Source organism: Drosophila montana, unplaced genomic scaffold, assembly GCF_035044405.1.
Source record: "Drosophila montana isolate Dmon_TW-CO22-7 unplaced genomic scaffold, ASM3504440v1 contig_3792_1, whole genome shotgun sequence".
NCBI lineage: Eukaryota > Metazoa > Arthropoda > Insecta > Diptera > Drosophilidae > Drosophila > Drosophila montana.
Genome location: NW_026998667.1, coordinates 102,496 through 109,107, shown reverse-complemented (window position 1 = coordinate 109,107; position 6,612 = coordinate 102,496).

Genomic DNA, 6,612 nt, shown 5'->3' with positions numbered 1-6,612 from the left:
CTCCAAGCACATGCATCAGCACCGGTAGTTTCGGGATTGTATTTTGGTAAAAACACCGTCTTTGACTCACGAGGCGCTGCGCTAGCCTGCACTGTTCGCAGCAACTCAATAAAATTTCTATTTTGTTGCTCCAAAATTTGACACAACTGAGAGTTAGGAGGATCCAATCCCACTTCTGATGTCGAAGCGGCCGTAGGGTCAGAATTCTTCACACTTTGAGCAGCGAGTCCCGGCATCTTTGTTGGTGGCATTTGCTTCTCTTTTCTAAATTTCGCAGTGCGCAATCACGTCCGTTCGCTCAGACCATTTACTTCTGTCTGTCCACATCAATTCTTTGCCTCGCAACGCAACGAATAATAACGAAAACCAGCGGTAACCGCTTTTGCTTCTTGCAACGCATCGAAAACCAGCGGTTACCGCTTTTGCTTCTTGCAACGCAACGAAAACCAGCCGTAACCGCTTTTCCTTCTTGCAACGCTTTCTTTGTGTCCTTACACGAATCAGCTGACAAAGAACTGCACGCACACCAACAACTCTATGCCCGGGTCTCACTCAGTGAGAGAATTAACAGTTAGTCCTCTCACCGACTCTCAGTGATATAAGAAATACAAGTCGACAATGACAGTTACCCTGTTTTCTCTATTCTTCTTTCTTTTAATTTCGACTCATACAATATTCATGTTGCTGTACTTAAATTCGAATAACAATAACAATAACAATAGCAATGCTCCGACATATATCTCTATATATAAAACTGTTTGTCCTGACTGACTGACTGACTGACTGACTTATTGGTGATCAACGCACAGCCCAAACCGTAAGAGCTAGGAAGCTGAAATTTTCACTGTAGCTACCTTATGTGATGTAGGTGCACGTTAAGACGGGGTTTCGGGAAATTCCACCCGCAAGTGTGGAAAAATCGCGAAAAACGTTTGTATGTAACTTTTTTGTTTACCATCCGATCGGCCTCAAACTTATTTTGAAAGATCTTTGTTCAAATTCATATGAGGGGTGTTTCACACTTTTAGGAAAATCCATTCCTCCTTGGTGGAAATGGAGGTCAAAGATTTGGTGGGTGATGTTTCGCGCTCAAATTCATTTCCAGAGATCTATAAGAAAAATCATTTGAGACGTGTTTCACACTTTTCGCAGAATCCAAACTTTTTTTGGGTGAAATGCGATTTAAAGATTTATTGGGCGAAGTTTTAAGTTGTGTCCGATTTGCTTTAAACTTATTTTCAAAGCTCTACATAAGAACTTAATAAATACGTATTTTAGCGATTCGGGAAATTCCACTCGTAACAGTGGTAACTTGGAAGAAAACGATTGTATGAAAGTTTTTTGTTTACCATCCGATGGGTTCCAAACTTATTTTCAAAGATCTTTGTTCAAATTCATTTGAGGGGTGTTTCACACTTTTCGAAAAATCCATTTCTCCTTGGTGGAAATGGAGGTCAAAGATTTGATGGATGACGTTTTGTGTTCAAATTCGTTTCTAAAGATCTATAAGAAAAATCATTTGAGACGTGTTTCACACTTTTCGCAGAATCCAAACTTTTTCGGGTGCAATGCGACTCAAAGATTTTTGGTGCGAAGTTTTAAGTAGTGTCCGATTTGCTTCAAACTTATTTTCAAAGCTCTACATAAGAATATAATGAATACGTGTTTCAGCGATTTGGGAAATTCCACTCGCAACATAGGTAAATTGGCGGAAAACGTTTCTATGAAAATTGTTTGTTTACCGTCCGATAAGTTTCAAAATCATTTTCAAAGCTTTTTGAGAACGTTGATTTTTAACATACGTTCCACGGGCAAGGCCGGGTTATACCCGCTAGTATATATATATTTTTAAATTATTTTCTTTTTACGTGCGAATCCCGATGCAATGTTCTTTATCCTGTAATGGTATTACTGTTATATTTATCATTATTATCATTATTGTTGTTGTTATTGTGCTGTCATCTAAAAATAAACAAATAACAAAACAAATAGATATTTATAATATATATATATATAATATATATAATATATATATAAAAATATTTAATTGATTTTACTTTGGCTATGCTGGCCTTGCTACAAGGCCAGGCAAGTTATTTTCATAACTCATTGAAAATGGGTAAAAACGGTATGGAACAGGCAGAAGGAAGCATCTCCGACCCCATAAAGTATATATATTCTTGATCAGCATCAATAGCCGAGTCGATCTAATCATGTGCGTCTGTCTGTCCGTCCGTCCGTTTGTCCGTCCGTCCGTATTTATGAACGCAAGGATCTCAGAACCTATAAGAGCTAGAGACTTGAGCTGTAGGTCCTCCTCGTGCCCGCGCAGATCGAGTTTAATACCGATATTCGATAGCTTGCCCCGTTTTCAATTAATCGATAAAAATCGATATCGAAATCCTGTTTTTTGAGCAATTTTGGTAAATATTATGAGCTAGAGTCACCAAACTTGACATGTAGACTCTAGAATAGCATAAAAATATCAAGTATCTTTCATTTATACCTATCGCCACCTCCCCGCTACCACCTTAAATCTATAAATCATGTTAATAATCCAACTTGTATAGCCCATCAATCTAAGCCACAATTAATTTGCAGTAGACTTTTTGAGAATACACACATATTCTATTGCACAATAAGATGTACTGTCGGAAAGATCGGTCAGGAAACACAAAGGTTATGGGCGCACGTGTTAGCAGCGGCTAGCGCAAATTCCAAGAATTTCTGTATACATGTACAAATTAAAAGAAGACCCTTTGATATTCATTTAAAGTATCTTTATTTTATAAAAATGAAGACTCTATGATATTCAGTCAAAGTATCTTTATTTTATAATTCAAGCTCGTTAGAACTATAAGAGAACAAATTCCAAACTGAAACTTAGGGTAAGCTGCATCGAACCATGAAGCCACCGCTACCGGCTGGAATGCCAGCTGAATGCTGAGTCGGCGTTTCCAGCGGGCGATCAGGCTGCTTGCGCGTGCGAGTTTTGGATTTCGGCTGCAACTTTGTCGCGACGGCATCCGGCGCAACAACGTTGTCAGCAAACTCAAGCTTGCGCGTGGTTAACTTACACACACACACACATTCATGCGCGTCTGCTTCGAATTCTATCAACAGCATTGCAATTGCGCTTGTATTGTTTTCTGTGTGGCTATTTTAATTTGTTTTTTTTTCTCATTAAGACTGAATAATTGCTCTTGCTGTTGGGTAGAGGCGGCGGCAAGTAGTGCGGTTAGTTGCGAGTTCGAACCCTGCCAAGAAAACGTTATTTGTTTTAAATTAATCTTTATTACTACTAAAGCAAACGAGCGCGTAGCGCTAGATGTATTTGGTGTTGGAAGATGAGGGTTCAGGGTATCCTCTAGTCGGGAGCTCCCGACTAGAACCTCTTAATTGTTTTTATTTATTAATGGTCGACAAAACGAGTGTCTTCCTAATTATTCAATACATTATACATACATTATGCAAATTAAATTCTAAAAGCCTATGGAACCAATGAAAACCAATGAAACCAATGGAGGTGTTTTATTTGCCCGTCCGGCCAGCCCTTCTCACAGCTAATTTTGTCAGTGACACTATTAGAGCCTACAGCTAAGAAGAAGGTGTAAGTAGAGAAAAAAGTGTTCTTCAGTATATATTAAGAATAATCTTTCTATATAACTATATTATTTAAGAAATACCAATAAATAGGTAAAAAGAAAGTAAGAAGTTATTAATAAAGTAAAGAAATGTATGCTAGATATATAGAGAGTTAAGTAGATAGGATAAAGAGATGGTAATGGGAAACGCTGGGAATGGTCATTGAGGTCCCGAAGGTATCCTGAAAGCCACGATTTTATTACGGGTAGAGAAAGTTCGGTAGAGAAAACGTGAGGCAACAATAGTTATTTTTACATAACACGCGAAAAGGATTGTGCATAGCGTAGTCTGTTGTGCACGTAGATAGGAATAAGAGGCGATAATTCCTGGTTGGTCTAGACGGAACAGGGAATTGAAGAACCCCTAACAAAAAAGGAGAATCTATATCGCCAACAATCAACTTATGTTGGGATACAACACCGAGGATTGTCCTGCGGTTGGTCAACTAACGGAAGACTTAGAAGAAGAAGCATTTCAACCTCGTAAGGCAAAAAGCAGAAATTGCTTCTGAATAGATTCAATACGATCCAGGCTGTTGTTATATTGCGGAGACCAGATGCAAGAGCAGTATTCAAGAATAGGGCGAACAAGAGAGATGTACAGAAGTTTCGTGTTAAAAGGATCGTTAAACTCTTTAGTCCATCGTTTAATTAATCCAAGTACACCTTTTGCCTCATTAAAAATTGTATCTATATGAAAATTGAAGCTGCGTTTAGAATCAAAAAGAACGTCTAGATCCTTAACTGTTAGTATACGTTGCAATGGATTATTGTCAATTGTATAACTAACAAGATAAGGTGTAGTATGGTTGAAGGTCTTAACATACATTTTCAACAATTTAGATGCAATTGATTAACCGAACACCAAAGTTGCAAAGCGTTCAACTCATCTTGTAGACGAGAACGATGTCGGGGGTTAGTGTGTGATAGAATAAGTTTCACATCGTCCGCATACATAAGTAAAACCGATGGGAGATCATTTATAAAAAAAGTAAAGAGTATAGGTCCAAGATGACTCCCTTGAGAAACACCAGAAGTAACGTGAACCAGTCTTGAGGTAGTCAGCCTTAGAATTACTTTTTGGGTCCTACCTTTTAAATACAAACTAATCCAAAGCAAAAGAGACGGAGGGAAACCTAATCGGTCAAGTTTAAGAAGTACAATATCATGGTGCACAGAGTCAAACGCCTTACTAAAGTCAGTGTAAATGACATCAGTTTGCATTTTAGTAAGAAAGGCATCATTTAACAAGGAAGTAAATTCTTGCAGATTGGTCGTAGTTGACCGATTCTTTACGAATCCATGTTGAACAGGGGAGACAATTGAATTGCAGAAATGCTGCAAATCCGAAGTGATTAGTTTTTCAAGTTATTTGGGGATATCGGACAGTTTTGTAATTTTGTATATCAGACATTCCACCTTTCTTGTGGAGGGGAATGATATAAGATTATTTCCAAAGAGATGGAAAGACAGCAGTTTCAAGGGATAGATTGAAAAGCTTAAGCAATGGACGAAGAAGGGAAGAACTACACTCCTTGAGTAGACAACACGGAATATTTTCAGGCCCAGGAGAGTAAGAAGATTTTAAAGAATTTATAGCAGAAAGGAGAGAGGAATGGGAAATAATAGGAGCTGGTATACAACCGGAAGAAGTAATATTGTAAGGGTAAGAATTATTATTAGGATAGACTGAAAAGTAGATTGACTGGAAAAAATTAGCAAAGAGTTTAGCAGAATCAGAGTCATTGCTAGCTTTATCCATCCCGAGAGAAGAAGAAGATGGCAAACCTGAAGATTTACGCTTCAAGTTTAAAAAATTATAAAACTTTCTCGGATTTTGGGCAAATTGCTTTTTGCAACGAGAAAGATAATTCTCATAGCACTGAGAATAAAGAAGAAAGAAGTTCGATTTAGCTATGGAATATTTAGCCAAGTCAGTACTCGAACCAGGCTTATTAAACTTTTTAAATATTTAGAATTTTTTTTTTTTAGGTTTGATAATCTGGGAGTGAACCAGGGTGGCTTTGAAGAAACAATTGAGGGAGTTGAATTAGGAATACAAGCATCTAAGTTGGAGTTCAGGGTGTTATAAAAAAAATTAATAGCAATATTCATATCAACCGAGTCATATAAAAACGACCAATCAGTTGCATGAGTACGTTGATGAAGCAAGGAATAGTTTCCTTTGCGAAAGTAACTTCGTGGCTTTTAGGTAGCTGATCAATGCAAAATAAGAAGATTGCAATTGAACATTGCAACTTTTAAAGTAGGATGATATACATCCTCAGGAATGGATAAAGGAGTGGACCTAGACACATAATAATAAGGTTGTCGTTTACAAACACCAGATCAGGAGTTCTATTCGAATGATTAGAAAATTAATTGATTTGAAATAACGAAAGGTCAAGCATGCAATCGTAAAGTCATGCTGTGCTGAGGGTATTATATAATTTTCGGCAGTGAATAATGACCAAGAGATGTTCGGCAAATTAAATCACCCAACACAATAAATAGGTCATTATCACGCACGTGTGAAGAAACTTCTTAAATACAAGAAATATGTTTCATATAAACTTGAATATCAGAAGAAGGAGGAACATAGGAGCATGTAATATATATGTTCCGTGTAGGAAAAGACAACTTATCCGAGACAATCTCAGCGTCAGTAGGCGTACTTAAACAGAAAAGTTCTGACTGGAGAGAGGCTTTAACGGCAATTAATACACCACCACCTCGAGTCGGCCGATCATTTCTATGCAAAAAAAAAATTGTTCGAAAAATCCTCAATATCAGATATTCTTGAATTTAACCATGTTTCTGAAAATGCGATTATATCCGAATCGAAGGAAGTGCTAGCCATAAAAAGATTTTTAAGTTTGGAAATGAGACTTCTGACATTCTGATAATTAATAGAAACTTGGTCGGAAGACAAAGTTAGTTTTTTGGGGTAGAAACGACACCCTGTATT